Source organism: Pleurodeles waltl, chromosome 3_1 (genome assembly GCF_031143425.1).
Source record: "Pleurodeles waltl isolate 20211129_DDA chromosome 3_1, aPleWal1.hap1.20221129, whole genome shotgun sequence".
Lineage (NCBI taxonomy): Eukaryota > Metazoa > Chordata > Amphibia > Caudata > Salamandridae > Pleurodeles > Pleurodeles waltl.
In genome coordinates, this window is record NC_090440.1 from 1,032,606,915 (window position 1) to 1,032,628,936 (window position 22,022).

The 22,022-nt window shown below is 44.4% G+C and overlaps 1 protein-coding gene across 1 annotated transcript in view; it reads right to left on the reverse strand.

Annotated features, from left to right (window-relative positions):
• The window catches only part of LOC138284949 (protein mono-ADP-ribosyltransferase PARP14-like), a 745,301-nt gene that overhangs the window by 437,409 nt on the left and 285,870 nt on the right, over positions 1-22,022 (reverse strand). The window lies entirely within an intron of this gene.

Below are 22,022 nucleotides of genomic sequence, written 5' to 3' on the forward strand. Positions count from 1 at the left end.
TGACGTGAGGTACTGCTGATAAGTCCAGCAGTGTTGTGTACCACGGTTGGCGAGCCCAAGTTGGTGCTATGAGTATTAGTTTGAGTCTGTTTTGACTCAGTTTGTTTACCAGATAAGGAATGAGTGGGAGAGGGGGAAAAGCGTAAGCAAATATCCCTGACCAACTGATCCATAACGCATTGCCCTTGGACTGAGGTTGTGGGTATCTGGACGCGAAGTTTTGGCATTTTGCGTTTTCTTTTGTTGCGAATAGGTCTATATTTGGTGTTCCCCAGTGGAGAAAGTAACCTTGTAGGATCTGGGGATGAATTTCCCATTCGTGTGTTTGTTGGTGATCTCAACTGAGATTGTCGGCTAACTGGTTTTGAATGCATGGGATGTATTGTGCTATTAGGCGAATGTGATTGTGAATTGCCCAATGCCAAATTTTCTGTGCTAAGAGACACAGTTGTGACGAGTGTGTCCCTCCTTGTTTGTTGAGGTAATATATTGTCGCCATGTTGTCGGTTTAGACAAGAATGTGTTTGTGAATGTGTTTGTGGGCTATCAGTGGTTGAAATGCTCTCAATGCTAGAAACACTGCTAACAGTTCTAAATGATTTATGTGCAGTTGTTTTTGTTGATTGTCCCATTGTCCCTGTATACTGTGCTGGTTGAGGTGTGCTCCCCACCCTATCATGGAAGCATCTGTTGTGATCACGTATTGAGGCACTGGGTCTTGGAATGGCCGCCCTTGGTTTACATTTATAGGGTTCCACCATTGAAGGGAGAAGTGTGTCTGGCGGTCTATCAACACTAGATCTTGGAGTTGACCCTGTGCTTGTGTCCATTGCTTTGCTAGGCACTGTTGTAAGGGCCGCATGTGTAATCTTGCGTTTGGGACAATGGCTATGCATGAAGACATCATGCCTAGAAGTTTCATTACAAACCTCACTTGGTAGTGTTGGTTTGGCTGCATGTTTAATGCTATATTTTGGAATGCTTGTACCCTTTGCGGACTTGGAGTAGCAATCGCTTTTTGTGTGTTGAGTGTTGAGTATTGTTGTATCTGGGATGGTTGTAGATGTGATTTTTGGTAATTTATAGAAAACCCTAGTTTGTGTAGAGTTTCCATAACGTATTGCGTGTGAAGAAGACACTGTTGCTGAGTGCTGGTTTTTATTAACCAATCGTTTAAGTATGGGAATACGTGCATGTGCTGTCTCCTTACATGAACGGCTACTTCTGCAAGGCATTTTGTGAATACCCTTGGGGCTGTTGTTATCCCGAACGGTAACACCTTGAATTGATAATGCACGCTGTGGATTACAAACCTTAAGTATTTTCTGTGCGAAGGATGTATGGGTATGTGAAAATATGCATCCTTGAGATCTAACGTTGACATGTAGTCCTGTTTTTTGAGCAAGGCAATCGCGTCTTGAAGTGTTACCAAGTGAAAGTGATCTGATTTGATATAGAGATTCAGTGTTCTGAGGTCTAATATGGGTCTCAACGTTTTGTCCTTCTTTGGAATTAGGAAATATAGTGAGTAGACACCTGTTCCTTTTTGATGGTTGGGTACTAATTCTATTGCTTGTTTTTGTAACAATGCTTGGACTTCTAGTTGTAACAGGTGTAAGTGTTGTTTGGACATCTTGTGTGCTCTTGGGGGCACATCTGGTGGGAAATTTATGAATTCTATGCAATAACCATGTTGGATAATGGCTAGGACCCATGCGTCTGTAGTTATGTTTGTCCAGTTTTTGTAGTATGCAGTAAGTCTCCCCCCCACTGGTGTTAAGTGTTGGGGGTTTGTGACCTTGAAGTCACTGTTTGCTTTGACTTGTTTTAGGGCTTTGGAATTTTCCCCTTGCTCTTGGGAATTGTCCACCCCTGTATGAGCCTCGAAACCCTCGTCTCTGGTATTGCCCCTGATAGGTGGGTCTTGTTTGTGAGGTGGAAGGCTCTGGTGTTTGGGTACGAAACCCCCCTCTAAATTGTGGCTTTCTAAAAGTGCCTCTGCTTTGTGGGGAGTAGAGCGCGCCCATGGCTTTGGCCGTGTCCGTGTCCTTCTTTAATTTTTCAATTGCAGTGTCCACATCCGGCCCAAACAATTGTTCCTGGTTAAAAAGCATGTTTAACACAGCTTGCTGGATTCCGGGTTTGAACCCTGAGCTCTGTAACCATGCATGCCTGCGAATGGTTACCGCAGTGTTGACTGTCCGTACTGCTGTGTCTGCCAAGTCCAATGCGGATCTTATCTGGTTGTTGGAAATTGCTTGTCCTTCTTCAACAACCTGTTGGGCACGTTTCTGGTGTTCTTTGGGCAAGTGCTGTATAAATTGTTGCATCTCATCTCAGTGTGCCCTGTCGTAGCGAGCCAGAAGAGCCTGCAAGTTTGCGATCCGCCAATGATTGGCTGCCTGTGCTGCCACTCGTTTGCCCACTGCATTGAACTTCCTGCTCTCTTTGTCAGGTGGTGGTGCGTCTCCTGATGATTGGGAGTTTGCCCTCTTTCTTGCTGCTCCCACGACCACTGAATCTGGTGTCAGTTGCTGTGTTATAAACACAGGGTCCGTTGGGGGAGGTTCGTATTTTTTCTATCACACCCTAGGTGTGATAGCCCTGCCTTTCACTGGGTCCTGGAAGACTTGTTTGGCGTGCTTGAGCATGCCTGGGAGCATTGGCAGGCTTTGGTAGGAACTGTGGGTGGATGCCAAGGTGTTAAATAGGAAGTCATCCTCTATTGGCTCCAAATGCATTGCTACATTGTGGAATGTAGCTGTCCTTGATAATACCTGCATGTATGCAGTGCTGTCCTCTGGAGGTGACGGCCTTGCCGGGTAACAATCTGGACTGTTGTCGGAGACCGGCGCATCATATAAGTCCCATGCATCCGGGTCATCCTGCGTCATCCCCGTATGTGTTGGTGACTGCATTGGGGGTGTTGTTACCGGGGACAGCTGTGGTTAATGTAGTGGAGAAGGCTGTGGCGAAAACCTTGGTGGTGGTGTTTTGTCTCTAGCCACCTTTGCCTTTGGATGCATTTCTGACTCTTGAAATGCCAGCTCTCTTTTGATTTTAATTGGAGGAAGAGTTTATTTTTCTAGTCTCTTTCTGGATATGCAGCCTCCTCTGGGTAAGGTCTGGTTCCCCCATGCTTATTTCCTGCTCAAATCTATGTACATGCATTTGGGCGGAAAGTCCTTGCTCTTCCGTGTAAGAGCTTAATTTCGGCTCCGAGGCTGCTTTTTTCGGTACCGAAGGTTTCGAAACAGTCTTTTTCGGTTCCGAGGTAACCTTTTTCACCTTGGGTGTGTCGAACTCTCTGTGCCGAGATGGTTCGGAGCCTGTATCTCGACCGGAGTCGGATGTCTTCGGCAGTTGTGTGGCCTTTTTCGGTGCCGATGGTTGGTCACCGTGTTTTCGATGGGTTAAGCCATGGCCTGCTGGCGGTGGCATCCCCTTGGCCTTTATGATTTTGAAGTGAGTCTTGGACGGGGCAGTTTTACTCACAGTTTTCTGCGTAGTCGTCTTTAGCTCACTTTCGGAGTCGTCTGAGTCCGTTCCTTGTATGGAGATTCTTTCCTCCTCTTAGACGTCGATCTGTTCTCTCTCTGTGTCGACGCCATTTGTAGTCTTCTGGCTCTTCGATAGCGTAGGGTCTTTTTCGATCGAAATGCCCGACAGGCCTCGCAAGTATCCTCCCTGTGTTCCAGTGATAGACACAGATTACAGACCAAGTGTTGGTCTGTATAAGGATACTTCGAGTGGCAATTCGGGCAGAAGCGGAAGGGGGTCCGGTCCATTAGTTTCGACAATGGACGCGGTCGGGCCGACCAGGCCCCGTTAAACAGTGGAAGCCCCGAAGGGCCGCCGGAGCGCTTCTACTATCGGTGTTGATATACTAACACTAAACCGGTACAGAGCGCAACAATACCGTAGAATTTTCGATGTTTAGCTAACTTTCCCGATTCAAAATACGGAGTGAAGAGGAACACGTCCGAACCCGATGGCGGAAAGAAAACAATCGAAGATGGAGTCGACGCCCATGCGCACTGGAGCCGAAAGGGAGGCGTGCCTCGGTCTCGTGACTCGAAAAGACTTATTCGAAGAAAAACAACTTGTAACTCTCCGAGCCGAACACTAGATGGCAGGATAATGCCTAGCATGTGTATCTGCAGCTACACATGCCATCGAACATATATATATATATATATGTATATATATATATATATATATATATATATATATATATATATATATATGGAAAATGTCACTTACCCAGTGTACATCTGTTCATGGCATGAGACGCTGCAGATTCACATGCTGTACATTATCCTGCCATCTAGTTTTGGGCTCGGAGTGTTACAAGTAGTTTTTCTTCAAAGAAGTCTTTTCGAGTCATGTGACCGAGTAACTCCTCCCTTTCGACTCCATTGTGCATGGGCGTCGACTCCATCTTAGATTGTTTTCCCCGTAGAGGGTGAGGTAGGAGTTGTGAGTATACTAGAGGTGCCCACGCAATGGAGTAGTAATGTGTGTACCTAATGTCTATTAAAATAATATTTATTTACATATTTAAAATGTTCATGCAACTAAAAACGGCTACAGGCTACCGGGAAGGTGGGAGGGCGCATGTGAATCTGCAGCGTCTCATGCCACGGAGACTGAGTAAGTGACATTTTCCGTTCGGTAGCATGTGTAGCTGCAGATACACATGCTGTGCATAGACTATCAAGCAGTAATCTCCCCAAAAAGCAGTGGTTTAGCCTGTAGGAGTTGAAGTTGTCTGAAATAATGTTCTTAATACAGCCTGTCCTACTGTGGCTTGTTGTGTTGCTAACACATCTACACAGTAATGCTTAGTAAATGTATGAGGCGTAGACCAGGTGGCTGCCTTACAAATTTCTGTCATAGGTATATTTCCAAGAAAAGCCATTGTGACGCCTTTCTTTCTAGTGGAATGTGCTCTTGGTGTAATAGGTAATTCTCTTTTTGCTTTAATATAGCAAGTTTGAATATATTTAACTATCCATCTGGCAATGCCTTGTTTGAATATAGGATTACCTGCATGAGGTTTTTGGAAAGCTACAAACAATTGTTTTGTTTTACGAAATTGTTTCGTTCTGTCAATGTAATACATTAGTGCTCTTTTTATGTCTAATGTATGCAAGGCCCTTTCAGCTACTGAGTCTGGTTGCGGAAAGAAGACTGGGAGTTCAACAGTTTGGTTTAGGTGGAATGGTGATATGACCTTTGGTAGGAATTTTGGATTGGTACGCAGAACCACTTTATGTTTATGTATTTGTATAAAGGGTTCTTGAATAGTAAATGCTTGTATTTCACTTACTCTTCTAAGTGATGTGATAGCTATTAGAAAGGCTACTCTCCAAGTCAGATATTGCATTTGACAAGAATGCATGGGCTCGAATGGTGGGCCCATGAGTCGTGTTAATACAATATTAAGGTTCCACAAAGGTACTGGTGGTGTCCTTGGGGGTATGATCCTTTTTAGTCCCTCCATAAATGCTTTAATGACTGGGACTCTAAAAAGTGATGTTGTATCTGTAATCTGCAGATATTGCAGTGAGATGGATTTTAATGGAAGAGAATGCTACATTAGACTTTTGTAAGTGTAATAAATAGCTTACAGTGTCCTTTGTGGAGGCATGTAGTGGTTAAATTTGATTAGTGTGGCAGTAGCAAACAAATCCTTTCCACTTGTTTGCATAACAATGTCTTGCTGTAGGTTTTCTCGCTTGTTTAATGACCTCCATACACTCTTGTGTAAGATTTAAATGTCCTAATTCTAAGACTTCAGGAGCCAGATTGCTAGATTGAGCCATACTGGATTCGGGTGCCTGATCTGTTGTTTGTGTTGTGTTAAAAGATCTGGTCTGTTTGGTAGTTTGATGTTGGGTACTACTGATAAGTCCAACAGTGTTGTGTACCACAGTTGGCGAGCCCAGGTTGGTGCAATGAGTATTAGTTTGAGTTTGTTTTGACTTAGTTTGTTGACCAGATAAGGAATGAGAGGGAGAGGGGGAAAAGCGTAAGCAAATATCCCTGACCAACTGATCCATAGTGCATTACCCTTGGACTGAGGGTGTGGGTACGTGGACGCGAAGTTTTGGAATTTTGCGTTTTCTTTTGTTGCGAATAGGTCTATGTTTGGTGTTCCTGTGGAAGTGATCTTGTAGGATCTGGGGATGTATTTCCCATTCGTGAGTTTGCTGGTGATCTCGACTGAGATTGTCGGCCAACTGATTCTGAATGCCTGGTATGTATTGTGCTATTAGGCTAATGTGGTTGTGAATTGCCCAATGCCAAATCTTTTGTGCTAAGAGACACAGTTGTGACGAGTGTGTCCCCCCTTCTTTGTTGAGCTAGTACATTGTTGTCATGTTGTCTGTCTTGACAAGAATGTGTTTGTGGGCTACTAGTGGTTGAAACGCTTTTAATGCTAGAAAAACCGCTAGCAGTTCCAAGTGATTTATGTGCAGTTGTGTTTGTTGATTGTCCCATTGACCCTGTATGCTGTGATTGTTGAGGTGTGCTCCCCACCCCACCATGGAAGCATCTGTTGTGATAACAGCTTGAGGCACTGGGTCTTGGAATGGCCGCCCTTGGTTTAAATTTATAGGGTTCCACCATTGAAGCGAGGAGTGTGTTTGGTGGTCTATCAACACTAGATCTTGAAGTTGACCCTGTGCTTGTGTCCATTGTTTTGCTAGGCACTGTTGTAAGGGCCGCATGTGTAATCTTGCATTTGGGACAATGGCTATGCATGAGGACATCATGCCTAGTAGTCTCATTACAAACCTTACAGTGTAGTGTTGGTTTGGTTGTATGCTTGATCTTACATTTTGGAACGATTGGACTCTTTGTGGACTTGGAGTGGCAATTGCCCTTTGTGTGTTGAGTGTTGCTCCCAAGTATTGTTGTATTTGTGATGGTTGCAGATGTGATTTCTGGTAATTTATAGAGAACCCCAGTTTGTGTAGAGTTTCTATGAAGTACTGCGTGTGAAGAAGACACTGTTGTTGAGTGCTGGTTTTTATTAGCCAGTCGTCTAAATATGGGAATACATGCATGTGCTGTCTCCTTATGTAAGCGGCTACTACTGCTTGGCACTTTGTGAATACCCTTGGGGCTGTTGTTATTCCGAACGGTAGTACGTTGAATTGACAGTGTATGCCGTGCATTACAAACCTTAAGTATTTTCTGTGAGAAGGATGGATGGGTATGTGGAAATACGCATCCTTGAAATCTAATTTTGTCATGTATTCCTCCTTTTTTAATAAAAGGAACTACGTCTTGAAGTGTTACCATGTGGAAGTGGTCTGATTTGATGAAGAGATTCAGTGTTCTGAGATCTAAGATAGGTCTTAACGTTTTGTCCTTTTTTGGAATAAGGAAATATAGTGAGTAGACGCCTGTTCCTTTTTGATGATTGGGTACAACCTCTATTGCTTGTTTTTGTAGTAGTGCTTGGACTTCTATTTGTAATAGGTCTAAGTGTTGTTGGGACAGTCTGTGCGTTTTGGGTGGCACATCTGGCGGGAATCTTTTGAATTCTATGCAATAACCATGTTGGATAACTGATAGGACCCATGCGTCTGTGGTAATATGTGTCCAGTTTTGGTAGTATGTGGTTAGCCTCCACCCCACTGGTGACAAAGTGTTGGGGTGTTGTGACATTGAAGTCACTGCTTGGTCTGGCTGGGTTTGGTTGTTTGGAATTTTACCCTTCCTCTTGGGAATTGTCCTCTATAGGAACCACAAAACCCTCCCCTTTGGTATTGTGCCTGATAGGTGGGTCTGGCTTGAGAGGTGGAAGGCTCAGATGTTTGTTGCCTAAAACCTCCTCTGAATTGTAGTTTTCTAAAGGTGTCTCTGACTTGTGGGGAATAGAGCGCGCCCATGGCTTTGGCCGTGTCTGTTTAAATGTTTTCAATGGCTGTATCGACTTCCGGCCCAAACAACTGTTGTTGATTAAACGGCATATTTAACATTGCTTGTTGAATCTCTGTCTTGAATCCAGAACTTCTCAGCCATGCATGTCTGTGAATGTTTACAGCCGTGTTGACAGTCCGTGCTGCCGTGTCTGCCGAGTCTATTGCAGACCTTATCTGGTTATTAGATATGGCCTGTCCCTCTTCCACCACTTGCTGGGCATGTTTTTGGTGTTCTTTGGGCAAGTGCTGTATGATGTCTTGCATCTCGTCCCAGTGTGCCCCGTCGTAGCGTGCAAGCAGGGCTTGTGAATTTGCTATTCGCCATTGATTGGCTGCTTGTGCTGCCACTCTCTTGCCTGCTGCGTCTAATTTTCTACTTTCTTTGTCAGATGGTGGAGCGTCTCCTGACGATTGAGAGTTTGCTCTTTTTCTTGCTGCCCCTACAACCACTGAGTCCGGTGTGAGTTGCTGTGTTATGAACACAGGATCTGTTGGGGAGGCTTGTACTTTTTCTCAACTCTAGGCGTGATAGCTCTTCCCTTTACAGGCTCCTGGAAGACTTGTTGCGCGTGCTTGAGCATGCCCGGGAGCATCGGCAGACTCTGATAGGAAGCGTGGGTGGATGCCAGAGTGTTAAAAAGGAAGTCATCCTCCACTGGCTCTGTGTGCATTGCTACGTTGTGGAACGTAGCTGCCCTGGATAGTACCTGCGTATATGCAGTACTGTCTTCTGGTGGTGACGGCTTTGTTGGATAACATTCTGGACTGTTATCCGATACTGGTGGATCATATAAGTCCCATGCATCAGCATCGTCCTGTGTCATCCCAGTATGTGTGGGTGACTGCATTATAGGCGTTCCCACTGGTGACAATTGTGGTCAGTGAGGTGGGGATACTTGTGGTGAGAACATCGGTTGTGGAGATTTGTCTCTAACCTCTTTTGCCTTATGTTGCATTTCTGTCTCCTGAAATGCAAGTTTCCTTTTTGATTTGAGCGGAGGTAAATTTTGTATCTTGCCAGTGTCCTTTTGAATGTGAAACCTCCGTTGTGTATGGTCAGGTTCCTCCATACCTAACTCTTGCTCAAATCAATGTCTTTCCTTGAGTTGGCTGGAAAGTCCTTGCTCTTCTGTAAAAGAGCTTCTTTTTGGCTCCGAGGCCGCTTTTTTCATTACAGAGGTTTCTGTTGATACAGTCTTTTTCGGTTCCGAGGAGATTTTCCATGGTTTGGTCGATTCGAACTCTCGGTGTCGAAATCGTTCGGTGCCTGATTCTCGACCGGAGTCGGAAGTCTTCGGCAATTCTTTGGCCTTTTTCGGTGCCGATGATTGGTCACCTTCCTTTTGGTGGGTTGAGCCATGGCCTGCTGGCGGTGGCGTCCCCATGGCCTTAAATCTTTTGGTGTGTCCCTGGGTTTTGGGCGGGCAGGTTTACTCATGCTTCGTTGCACCGTCGAGGGTCGTTCACCTTCGGATTCATCCAAGTCTGTCTCTTGGATGGAGATGCTTTCCTCCTCTCCGACGTCGAGCTGTTCTTTCGGTTTCGACACCATTTGTAGTCTTCTTGCGCGTCGATCCCTCAAGGTCTTTTTCGATTGGAACGCTCTGCAAGCTTCGCAAGTATCCTCTCTGTGTTCGGGTGATAAACACAGGTTACAGACCCGGGGCTGGTCTGTATAAGTATACTTTGCGTGACACTTAGGACAGAAACGGAAGGGGGTCCGGTCCATTAGTCTGGGACGACGGGTGTGGTCGGGCCGACCAGGCCTCGATGAAGTGTGAAAGCCTCGAAGGGCCGCCGAAGCAGTCTTGACGACGGTGCAGATTCACTAACACTAACCCGGTACCGAGCGATAACAATACCGTCTATTTTTCGGTACTTTGCTAACTTTCCCGATTCGAAATACGGAGCGAAGAGGAACACGTCCGGACCCAATGGCAGAAAGAAAACAATCTAAGATGGAGTCGACGCCCATGCGCAATGGAGCCAAAAGGGAGGAGTCACTCAGTCCCGTGACTCGAAAAGACTTCTTCGAAGAAAAACAACTTGTAACACTCCTAGCCCAGCACTAGATGGCAGCATAATGCACAGCATGTGTATGTGCAGCTACACATGCCACCGAACATATATATATATGGAAAATGTCACTTACCCAGTGTACATCTGTTCGTGGCATTAGTCGCTGCAGATTCACATGCTGTGCACAGTCCGCCATCTGGTGTTGGGCTCGGAGTGTTACAAGTTGTTTTTCTTCGAAGAAGTCTTTTCGAGTCACGAGACCGAGGGACTCCTCCCCTTTCGAGTCCATTGCGCATGGGCGTCGACTCCATCTTAGATTGTTGTGTATGCTAGTAATAGTGCCCATGCAATGGAGTGAATGCGTATGTACATAATAAAGTTTTAAGTAATATATTTACAAATGTACAAATGTTTAAGATCTACTTCTAAACGGCTACAGGCTCCCGGGGAGGCGGGTGGGCGCATGTGAATCTGCAGCGACTAATGCCACGAACAGATGTACACTGGGTAAGTGACATTTTCCGTTCGATGGCATGTGTAGCTGCAGATACACATGCTGTGCATAGACTAGTAAGCAGTTATCTCCCCAAAAGCGGTGGTTCAGCCTGTAAGAGTTGAAGTAGTTTGAAATAATGTTCTTAATACAGCTTGACCTACTGTTGCTTGTTGTGCAGTTAGCACATCTACACAGTAGTGCTTGGTAAATGTATGAGGCGTAGACCATGTTGCTGCCTTACATATTTTGTTCATTGGAATATTTCCTAGAAAGGCCAAGGTAGCACCCTTCTTTCTGGTTGAGTGCGCCTTTGGTGTAATAGGCAGTTCTCTTTTAGCTTTAAGATAGCAGGTTTGAATGCACCTAACTATCCATCTAGCAATGCCTTGTTTTGAAATTGGATTTCCTGTATGAGGTTTTTGAAAGGCGACAAATAATTGTTTTGTCTTTCGAATTAGTTTTGTTCTGTCAATGTAGTACATTAGTGCTCTTTTGATGTCTAATGTATGTAGTGCTCTTTCGGCTACGGAATCTGGTTGTGGGAAGAACACTGGTAATTCTACCGTTTGATTTAGGTGGAACGGTGAGATTACTTTTGGTAAAAATTTAGGATTGGTCCGTAGAACAACTCTATTTTTGTGTATTTGAATAAATGGTTCTTGAATGGTAAATGCCTGAATCTCACTCACTCTTCTTAGAGATGTGATGGCAATTAAAAATGCAACTTTCCACGTTAAGTATTGCATTTCACAAGAGTGCATGGGCTCAAAAGGTGGACCCATGAGTCGTGTTAGGACAATGTTGAGGTTCCATGAAGGAACTGGTGGTGTTCTTGGTGGTATAATTCTTTTTAGGCCTTCCATAAACGCTTTTATGACTGGTATCCTAAACAATGAAATTGAGTGCGTAATTTGTAGGTAAGCAGAAATTGCCGTAAGATGTATTTTAATGGAAGAGAAAGCTAGGTTAGATTTTTGCAAATGTAGTAAGTATCCTACTATTTCTTTTGCAGATGCGTGTAAAGGTTGAATTTGATTATTATGGCAGTAATAAACAAATCTTTTCCACTTATTTGCATAACAGTGTCTAGTGGTAGGTTTGTTTTATGACCTCCATACATTCCTGTGTGAGGTCTATTTGCCCGAATTCTAGGATTTCAGGAGCCAAATTGCTAGATTCAACGATGCTGGATTTGGATGTCAGATCTGTTGTCTGTGTTGTGTTAACAGTTCTGGTTTGTTTGGTAGTTTGACATGAGGTACTACTGAAAGGTCTAGTAGTGTTGTGTACCAAGGTTGCCTTGCCCATGTTGGTGCTATTAGTATGAGTTTGAGTTTGTTTTGACTCCACCTGTTTACTAGATATGGAAGGAGAGGGAGAGGGGGAAAAGCGTACGCAAATATCCCTGACCAGTTCATCCATAGAGCATTGCCTTGGGATTGATCTTGTGGGTACCTGGATGCGAAGTTTTGGCATTTTGAGTTTTCTTTTGTTGCAAATAGATCTATTTGAGGTGTTCCCCAAATTTGAAAGTAATTGTTTAGTATTTGGGGGGTGAATTTCCCATTCGTGGGTTTGTTGGTGATCTCGAGAGAGATTGTCTGCCAACTGGTTCTGAATCCCTGGAATAAATTGTGCTATTAGGCGAATGTGGTTGTGAATCGCCCAATGCCATATTTTTGGTGTTAGGAGGCACAACTGTGTCGAGTGTGTCCCTCCTTGTTTGTTTAGATAATACATTGTTGTCATGTTGTCTGTTTTGACAAGAATGTATTTTTGGGTTATTATGGGTAGAAATGCTTTCAGCGCTAGAAATACTGCCAACAGTTCTAAGTGATTTATGTGAAACTGTCTCTGATGTATGTCCCATTGTCCTTGGATGCTGTGTTGATTGAGGTGTGCTCCCCACCCTGTCATGGAAGCATCCGTCGTTATGACGTATTGTGGCACTGGGTCTTGGAAAGGCCGCCCTCTGTTTAAATTTGTACTGTTCCACCATAGAAGCGAGATGTATGTTTGGCAGTCTATCAACACCAGATCTAGAAGTTGACCCTGTGCTTGTGACCATTGTGATGCTAGGCACTGTTGTAAGGGCCGCATGTGCAATCTTGCGTTTGGGACAATGGCTATGCATGAAGACATCATGCCTAGGAGTTTCATTACCATTTTGACTTGTATCTTTTGTGTTGGATACATGGCCTGTACAGGGAGTGCAGAATTATTAGGCAAATTAGTATTTTGACCACATCATCCTCTTTATGCATGTTGTCTTACTCCAAGCTGTATAGGCTCGAAAGCCTACTACAAATTAAGCATATTAGGTGATGTGCATCTCTGTAATGAGAAGGGGTGTGGTCTAATGACATCAACACCCTATATCAGGTGTGCATAATTATTAGGCAACTTCCTTTCCTTTGGCAAAATGGGTCAAAAGAAGGACTTGACAGGCTCAGAAAAGTCAAAAATAGTGAGATATCTTGCAGAGGGATGCAGCACTCTTAAAATTGCAAAGCTTCTGAAGCGTGATCATCGAACAATCAAGCGTTTCATTCAAAATAGTCAACAGGGTCACAAGAAGCGTGTGGAAAAACCAAGGCGCAAAATAACTGTCCATGAACTGAGAAAAGTCAAGCGTGCAGCTGCCACGATGCCACTTGCCACCAGTTTGGCCATATTTCAGAGCTGCAACATCACTGGAGTGCCCAAAAGCACAAGGTGTGCAATACTCAGAGACATGGCCAAGGTAAGAAAGGCTGAAAGACGACCACCACTGAACAAGACACACAAGCTGAAACGTCAAGACTGGGCCAAGAAATATCTCAAGACTGATTTTTGTAAGGTTTTATGGACTGATGAAATGAGAGTGAGTCTTGATGGGCCAGATGGATGGGCCCGTGGCTGGATTGGTAAAGGGCAGAGAGCTCCAGTCCGACTCAGACGCCAGCAAGGTGGAGGTGGAGTACTGGTTTGGGCTGGTATCATCAAAGATGAGCTTGTGGGGCCTTTTCGGGTTGAGGATGGAGTCAAGCTCAACTCCCAGTCCTACTGCCAGTTCCTGGAAGACACCTTCTTCAAGCAGTGGTACAGGAAGAAGTCAGCATCCTTCAAGAAAAACATGATTTTCATGCAGGACAATGCTCCATCACACGCGTCCAAGTACTCCACAGCGTGGCTGGCAAGAAAGGGTATAAAAGAAGGAAATCTAATGACATGGCCTCCTTGTTCACCTGATCTGAACCCCATTGAGAACCTGTGGTCCATCATCAAATGTGAGATTTACAACGAGGGAAAACAGTACACCTCTCTGAACAGTGTCTGGGAGGCTGTGGTTGCTGCTGCACGCAATGTTGATGGTGAACAGATCAAAACACTGACAGAATCCATGGATGGCAGGCTTTTGAGTGTCCTTGCAAAGAAAGGTGGCTATATTGGTCACTGATTTGTTTTTGTTTTGTTTTTGAATGTCAGAAATGTATATTTGTGAATGTTGAGATGTTATATTGGTTTCACTGGTAATAATAAATAATTGAAATGGGTATATATATTTTTTTGTTAAGTTGCCTAATAATTATGCACAGTAATAGTCACCTGCACACACAGATATCCACCTAACATAGCTAAAACTAAAAACAAACTAAAAACTACTTCCAAAAATATTCAGCTTTGATATTGATGAGTTTTTTGGGTTCATTGAGAACATGGTTGTTGTTCAATAATAAAATTAATCCTCAAAAATACAACTTGCCTAATAATTCTGCACTCCCTGTATTACCTTGTGAAATGTTTGAACCCTTTGTGGACTTGGAGTGGCAATCCCTTTTGCTGTGTTGATTGTCGCTCCTAAGTATTGCTGTGTTTGACACGGCAAGAGGTGTGACTTCGCCTAGTTGATCGAGAAACCTAGCCTGTGAAGGGTCTGTATGACGTAGTTTGTGTGCAGTGAACATTGTCTTAGCGTGTTGGTTTTGATTAACCAGTCGTCTAAGTACGGGAACACATGTATTTGCTGCCTTCTGATATGTGCAGCTACTACTGCCAGGCATTTTGTAAAAACTCTTGGCGCAGTTGTTATTCCAAATGGCAACACTTTGAATTGGTAATGTATTCCTTGGAATACGAACCTTAGGTATTTCCTGTGTGAAGGATGTATTGGTATATGGAAATACGCATCTTTTAGATCTAATGTTGTCATGTAGTCTTGCTGTTTGAGCAGTGGGATTACATCTTGTAACGTGACCATGTGAAAGTGGTCTGATTTGATTTAGGTATTTAGTGTTCTGAGATCTAGTATTGGTCTCAGAGTTTTGTCCTTTTTGGGTATTAGAAAGTACAGTGAGTAAACTCCTGTGTTTTTCTGTTGAATTGGTACTAATTCTATTGCTTCTTTTAGTAGCAATGCCTGAACCTCTATTCCTAGAAGATCTATATGTTGTTTTGACATATTGTGTGTTTTCAATGGGACGTTTGGAGGGAATTGGCGAAATTCTATGCAATAACCATGCTGGATAATTGCTAAGACCCAAGTGTCTGTTGTTATTTCCTCCCAAACTTTGTAAAATTGGCTTAGTCTTCCCCCCACAGGTGTTATGTGATGGGGGTGTGTGACTTGTGAGTCACTGCTTAGTTTGAGGGGTTTTGGGGCCTTGGAATTTTCCTCTATTTCTTGGGAATTGGCCCCCTCTAAATTGTCCCCGAAAACCTCCCCTTTGATATTGACCCTGGTAGGTAGGCCTTGTTTGTGAGGTTGTGGTTTCTGTGGGTTGACCTCGAAACCCTCCCCTAAAAGGTGTTTTCCGAAATGTGCCTCTGCTCTGCGGGGAGTAGAGTGCGCCCATGGCTTTGGCTGTATCAGTGTCCTTTTTGAGTTTTTCGATGGCAGTGTCTACCTCCGGCCCAAACAATTGCTGTTCATTAAACGGCATATTGAGCACAGCCTGCTGGATTTCCGGTTTGAACCCAGAAGTGCGCAGCCATGCGTGCCTTCGTATTATGACTGCAGTGTTTATTGTCCTTGCAGCTGTATCTGCTGCATCCATGGAAGACCGTATCTGATTATTTGAGATACTTTGTCCCTCTTCCACCACCTGTTGCGCTCTTTTTTGGAACTCCTTGGGTAAGTGTTCGATGAAATGTTGCATTTCATCCCAATGAGCCCTGTCGTATCTTGCCAAAAGTGCTTGTGAATTGGCAATACGCCACTGATTTGCTGCAACTCTTTTTCCCGCAGCATCAAATTTGCGGCTCTCCTTGTCTGGAGGTGGTGCGTCGCCTGAGGTATGAGAGTTGGCTCTCTTACGAGCTGCCCCCACAACTACTGAGTCTGGTGTTAGTTGTGTTGTAATGTATATTGGATCTGTGGGCGGTGGCTTATATTTTTTCTCCACCCTCGGAGTTATGGCTCTGCCTTTAACCGGATCCTGAAAAATTTGTTTTGAATGTCTTAGCATTCCTGGGAGCATGGGAAGGCATTGATACTGGCTATGGGTGGAGGATAGGGTGTTAAATAGAAAGTCATCCTCAATTGGTTCCGAATGTAAGGAGACATTGTGAAACTCGGCTGCCCTTGCGACCACCTGTGTATAGGATGTACTGTCTGGTGGTGATGGTTTTGTAGGATAAGAGTCTGGGCTATTGTCAGACACTGGAGCATCGTAGAGGTCCCATGCATTGTGGTATGAGCTGGTGAATGCATCAGTGGTGGAGTTGTTGCTGGTGATGCATGTATTGATTGTGGTGGAGACGGTGGTGGGGTTGTTTTCCTTGCCACCTTTGCCTGTGGTTGCTTGTCCTTTTGTTGAAAGGCAAGTTTCCTCTTTATTTTGATTGGGGGAAGAGTGGTTATCTTCCCTGTGTCCTCATGAATATGAAGCCTTCTTTGTGTGTAGTCAGGCTCTGCAGATTGAAGCTCCTCTCCAAATCGATGTAATTGGGAGGTTAGTCCTTGTTCCTCTGTATAGGAGCTAGTTTTCGGCTCCGAGGCTGGCTGTTTCGGAACCGAAACCTTTCCGGAAGTGTTTTTAGGCTCCGAAGAAACCTTCTTTGATTTCGGCGTGTCTCGGTGCCAAAATTCTTCGGTGCCGCTGTCTCTGTGCCGAAGTTTCTCGGAGCCGCCGTCTCAGCTCCGAGGTTGCTGTGTGGCGGTATCTCGACCGGAGTCGGATGACTTCGACACCAGCATGCCCTTTTTCGGTGCTTTGGATGGGTCACCTTCACACATTTTTCGGGTTAAGCCATGGCCTGTTGGCGGTGGCGTCCCCTGGGCTTTTGTAGACTTCTCGTGAGTCTTGATTTTCGACGTCTTACTCACGGTTTTGGTTGTTTCTTCGGCGGCGAGTTCTTCCGAATCCGACTCGCGGACGGAGAAAGCTTCTTCTTCCTCCTCGAAACGATCTTGACCTGTCGGCGTGGACGCCATTTGTAGTCTCCTGGCTCTTCGGTCTCTCAGCGTCTTCCTCGACCGAAACGCTCGACAGGCTTCACAAGTATCCTCCTTGTGCTCGGGGGACAAGCACAAGTTACAGACAAGATGGTGATCCGTATACGGATACTTGTGATGGCATTTTGGGCAGAAACGGAATGGGGTCCGTTCCATGAGCCTTGAAGTCGCACGTGGCCGGGCCGACCAGGCCCCGACGGGGGATCGAAAAAACCCCGAAGGGCCACCGGAGCTCTTAAAAATTCGGTGTCGATTTGTTCTAACTAACCCGATACCGAACGCAAACAATACCGACGTTTTTTTCCGAGATTCTAACTAACTTTCCGACCCGAAACACGGAGCGAAAAGGAACACGTCCGAATCCGATGGCGGAAAAAAAACAATCTAAGATGGAGTCGACGCCCATGCGCAATGGACTCGAAAGGGGAGGAGTCCCTCGGTCTCGTGACTCGAAAAGACTTCTTCGAAGAAAAACAACTTGTAACACTCCGAGCCCAACACCAGATGGCGGACTGTGCACAGCATGTGTATCTGCAGCTACACATGCCATCGAACATATATATACACACACACACACGTTCATACAAATAGATTTGGTAAAAAAAAAAGAAATGCAATTTTTTATTTAACAGAGGGGGAGATGTAGTGTCTTGCCAGTGTTATGTTGGAACACTTTTGGCTCCGAACGGACTCCATAGCAGTGTGAGAAGCGTTAGAGTGAAATGTAATAAAGCTTTATTTAGAATGTTAAGTTGACAGGTATACACAGAAGAATAAAGACATGTAACCTATAGTTGTGTGTGTGGCATAATTATTTTTCGGGGACCCAGGCTAGGGAGAATGCTACACTACGTAGAAGCACTACTAGATAGTAAATGTATCGGCACGAGACTGCTGTTGGTTTTGTCCAAATTATCCACAGACCCAAAAGTTGTAGGATGATGAAAATGTCACTTACCCAGTGTACATCTGTTCGTGGCATTAGTCGCTGCAGATTCACATGTTTGGCACAGTCCGCTGCCTGGTGTTGGGCTCGGAGTATTACAAGTTGTTTTTCTTCGAAGAAGTCTTTTTGGTCACGGGACCGAAGGACTCCTCCCTCTTCGGCTCCATTGCGCATGGGCGTCGACTCCATCTTAGATTGTTTTCCCCGCAGAGGAGTTGTTTGGTATAAATAGTGCCCATGCAATGGAGTGAATATGTATGTACGTTAAGAGTTTATAATAATTATTTACAAATGTTCAGATGTTTAAGATTTATGATCTACTTCTAAACGGCTACAGGCTTCCCGGGGAGGTGGGAGGGTACATGTGAATCTGCAGCGACTAATGCCACGAACAGATGTACACTGGGTAAGTGATATTTTCCGTTCGATGGCATGTGTAGCTGTAGATACACATGCTTTGTATGGACTGTAAAGCAGACCCCTCCTAAATAAGCGGCAGCTAGCCTGTAGGAGTTGGAGTAGCTTGAAATAATGTCCTAAGGACTGCCTGGCCAACATTTGCTTGTTGACGAGCTAGAACATCTACACAGTAATGTTTTGCAAATGTGTGTGGTGTAGACCAAGTAGCACCTTTACATATGTCTGCCAGTGGTATGTGGCCTAAGAATGCCATTGAAGCTCCTTTTTTCCTAGTGGAATATGCTTTAGGAGTTACTGTCTTTTAGCCTTAAGATAGCATGTTTGAGTACACTTCACTATCCATCTGGCTAACCCATTTTTAGGTCGAGCATAACAGCGTGCAAGCACTGCTTTTCCAACGTGTTGGTATGTATCTGGGTTTTTAACAATGCCCACATCACTACCACTCATTCGTGGGCTTGCCCTTCAAAAATACTTTAATGACAATGGCAAATGGCTTACGATTGTCCCTCCTTGGGGAGGTTTTGTTACAGCCTTGGCCATCGCACTTGTTACACGGATAATTGCACTTTTGCTTATAAGTTTGACTACGAGCAAACTTCTTTTTCCTTTTGTGTGTCTCTTCATGCTGATGCTCCTGGTGGCGTGGTGCTGTGAATCGGCTCGCTTATGTGAAACTGTTTTACTTTTAATTTTTAATTTATGTGTCAAGAAAAGACCCGGTAGGAGTTTACAATGCTAATAGCCCTAACTCGAGTAAATGCAAGACCCATTGCATTACAAATGCTTGTTTGAGATAGGCTTGCCTTTGTGAGGTTCTGAGAATGCAACAAAGAGTTGTTTTGATTTCCTAAAATCTTTTGTTCTGTCTATATAGTACCTGAGAGCCCTTTTAGCATCAAGGGTGTCTAGAGCTCTTTCAGCAACTGAGACTGTCAGTGGAAAGAAAACTGGCAATTCCACTGACTCCTTTGGTAGGTAGTCTTGCGGTCCAACAACACTAGATCCTGAAGCTGACCCTGTGACTGATAACCAGTTGGGAAAGGCACTGCTGTAGCGGTTGATGTGCAGTCAAGAAGCCATAATTCCTAACAGTTTAATCCCTAGCTTCACTGTGTAAGTATGATTCTCCTGTAATTGAGAGATGAGATTTTGAAACGCCTGAATCCTTATTGGGTTTGGATATGCTAATGCTATCTGGGTGTTTAGAATTGCACCCAAAGAAGGCTGTATTTGTGATGGTTGGAAATGAGATTTTAGATAATTTATTGTGACTCCCAAATTGTGCCGAAGATTGACAGTGTACCGAGTGCGTTCCTGACAAGTTTGAATTATATTGGCTTTTATAAGCCAATCATCTAGATATGGGAAAACATGTATATGTTGTCTTCTGAGAAATGCTACCACCAATGCCAAGCGTTTTGTGAATACCCTTGGAGCTGTTGTTACCCTAAAAGGTAATGCCTTGAATTGGTAGTGTTTTCCTGCAATTACAAATCTTATATATTTTTGCAATGTGTTGGATGTATGGGAATGTGGAAATAAGCATCTTTGAGTTCTAATGCTGCCATGTAATCTCCTTATTGTAAAAGGGGAATAACATCTTGGAGAGTGACCATATGGGAATGCTCAGAGTATGTATAGATTGAGAAGTCCGAGATCTAAAATTGGTCTTAATGAACCGTCCTTTTTGGGTATGAGGAAGTAAAGTGAATATACTCCTGACCCTTGTTGGGAATGTAGGTAGTGGTTCTACAGCCCCTTTGAGAAGAAGGGACTGTACTTCCTCCTTTAGCATAATGATATGGTCTTGAGAGAGTTTGTGGGAACGAGGAGGAACGTTTGGTGGAGTGGAGATGAGATCTAGACAATAGCCATGTTGGATAATTGATAGAACCCACTGATCTGTGGTGGTGATGTACAGTTGTGGGTAAAATTATACCAGTCTTCCTCCCACAGGAGATGTGTGCGCTGTGGGGATTTGTAAGAAGTCACTGTTTTGTTGAGGTAGAGGGACCTTTGGGAGCAGATTTACCTCTTCCTCTATAACTGGATCCTCTGTAAGAGCCTCTAAATGAACCTCTGTTATAGAAGTGAGGTCTTTGTTTTTGTTGTGAGGTGAATGGCTTTGTGGTCGATAGTTTGCAACCACCCCCAAATTGTGGCCTACGAAAAGTGCCTCAAGTGGGTGTGGTGTATAGTGCACACATAGCCTTAGCTGTCTCTGAGTCCTTTTTAAGCTTGTCTTTTTTGGTATCAACCTCTGGTCCGAATAAATGCTCCTTATCGAACGGCATGTTTAATACCGCTTGCTGTATCTCAGGCTTAAATCCTGAAGATCTTAGCCATGCATGTCTTCTGATGATTCTGCTGGTGTTGACTCTCCTTGCTGCTGTATCAGCTGCAACTATTGCTGTTCCTCTGCTACTATTTGTTGCCCGCTTTTCTGATGTTCTGGTGGAAGATACTGCATCTCATCCTAATAAAACCTATCACACCTTGCTAGGAGAGCCTGGGAATTTGCGATCCTCCAGTGGTTCGCAGCTCGAGTAGCCACTCTTACCTGCTGCATCAAATCTTTTACTTTCTTTGTGTGGAGGAGAAGCATCTCCTGTCGACTGACTATTGGCCAGTTAGTTTTCTTGCTGCACTTACCACTACAGAACCAGATGGTAATTGTGCCCTAATAAAAACTGGATCAGAGGGTGCAGGCTTGTATTTTTTATTTTTTTTTAATTAACCCTGGGTGTAATGATGCTTGCTTTTACAGGTTCTTTAAAAATGTCTTCAGCATGTCTAAGCATGCCTGGAAGCATAGGGAGACATCGGTACTCTGTGTGTGTATATGTTAAAGTATTAAACAGTAAATCCCCCTCAATAGGATCTGTATGTAATTGTACCTTATGATACGTAGCTGCCATGGTTATTACTTGATTGAAAGCAGTGGTATATTCAGGGGGAGATGGCCTTGCTGGGTATAAATCTGGGTCATTAGGGAGAAGGGGAATGGGGTCATATAGATCCCATGGGTCTACCTCTTCTTGAGCATCACTTAAATCATCCCTGTGTAGGGATGCAGATGATGCCTGTAGAGAGAACTGTCTTGAATGGGTCGGTGAAGGTGGTTGGTGTGGGGTGTAGTAGGAAGGCATGGAGAATGTGGTGGTGAAGGCTGAGGTTGTTGTGTAGCCTTTTGTTTCTCCTTCTGCTTCAAGACATTGATAGGTGGAGGCCCAGCATCCAAAGTCTCTTGAAATGTAAGTTTTCTTTTAATTGTTGATGGAGGAGAGGCTATGATCCTTCCTATTTTCTTCTGTATGTGAAGTTTGTGCTGTTTAACGACCATAACCTCTAATGTAGGTTGTATTGCAGATGACTCCTCAGTAGGTGCAGAATATTTACTAATGCCAGTTTTTGATTCTGAAAGGGAGGGGGGTCTCAAGCTATGAGGTGGGTTGGTTATTGTGCACACCTGGTGACTAGGTATAGATATGTGTGTATCTTGTGCCGGAACCAAAACAGCATACGCCAATTAGCCTCTCTGTGATTCTGAATGGAGTCTCACGACTCCCAGTGCCAGACCCCTTGTGACCGGTCATCCACGTCCGGCTTCCCAACCTGTTCCCTAGCCTTCTTCAAAAAAGCAAACTTATCCCGCAACCGGGTCCGTACCTGATGAAGCCACATCCCTCCTGGGACATGGCGTGTCTCTGGGCTCCTCTCCGCTTCACGCTCCTCTCCTCTCCATGGCCTCTTTTCGATGGT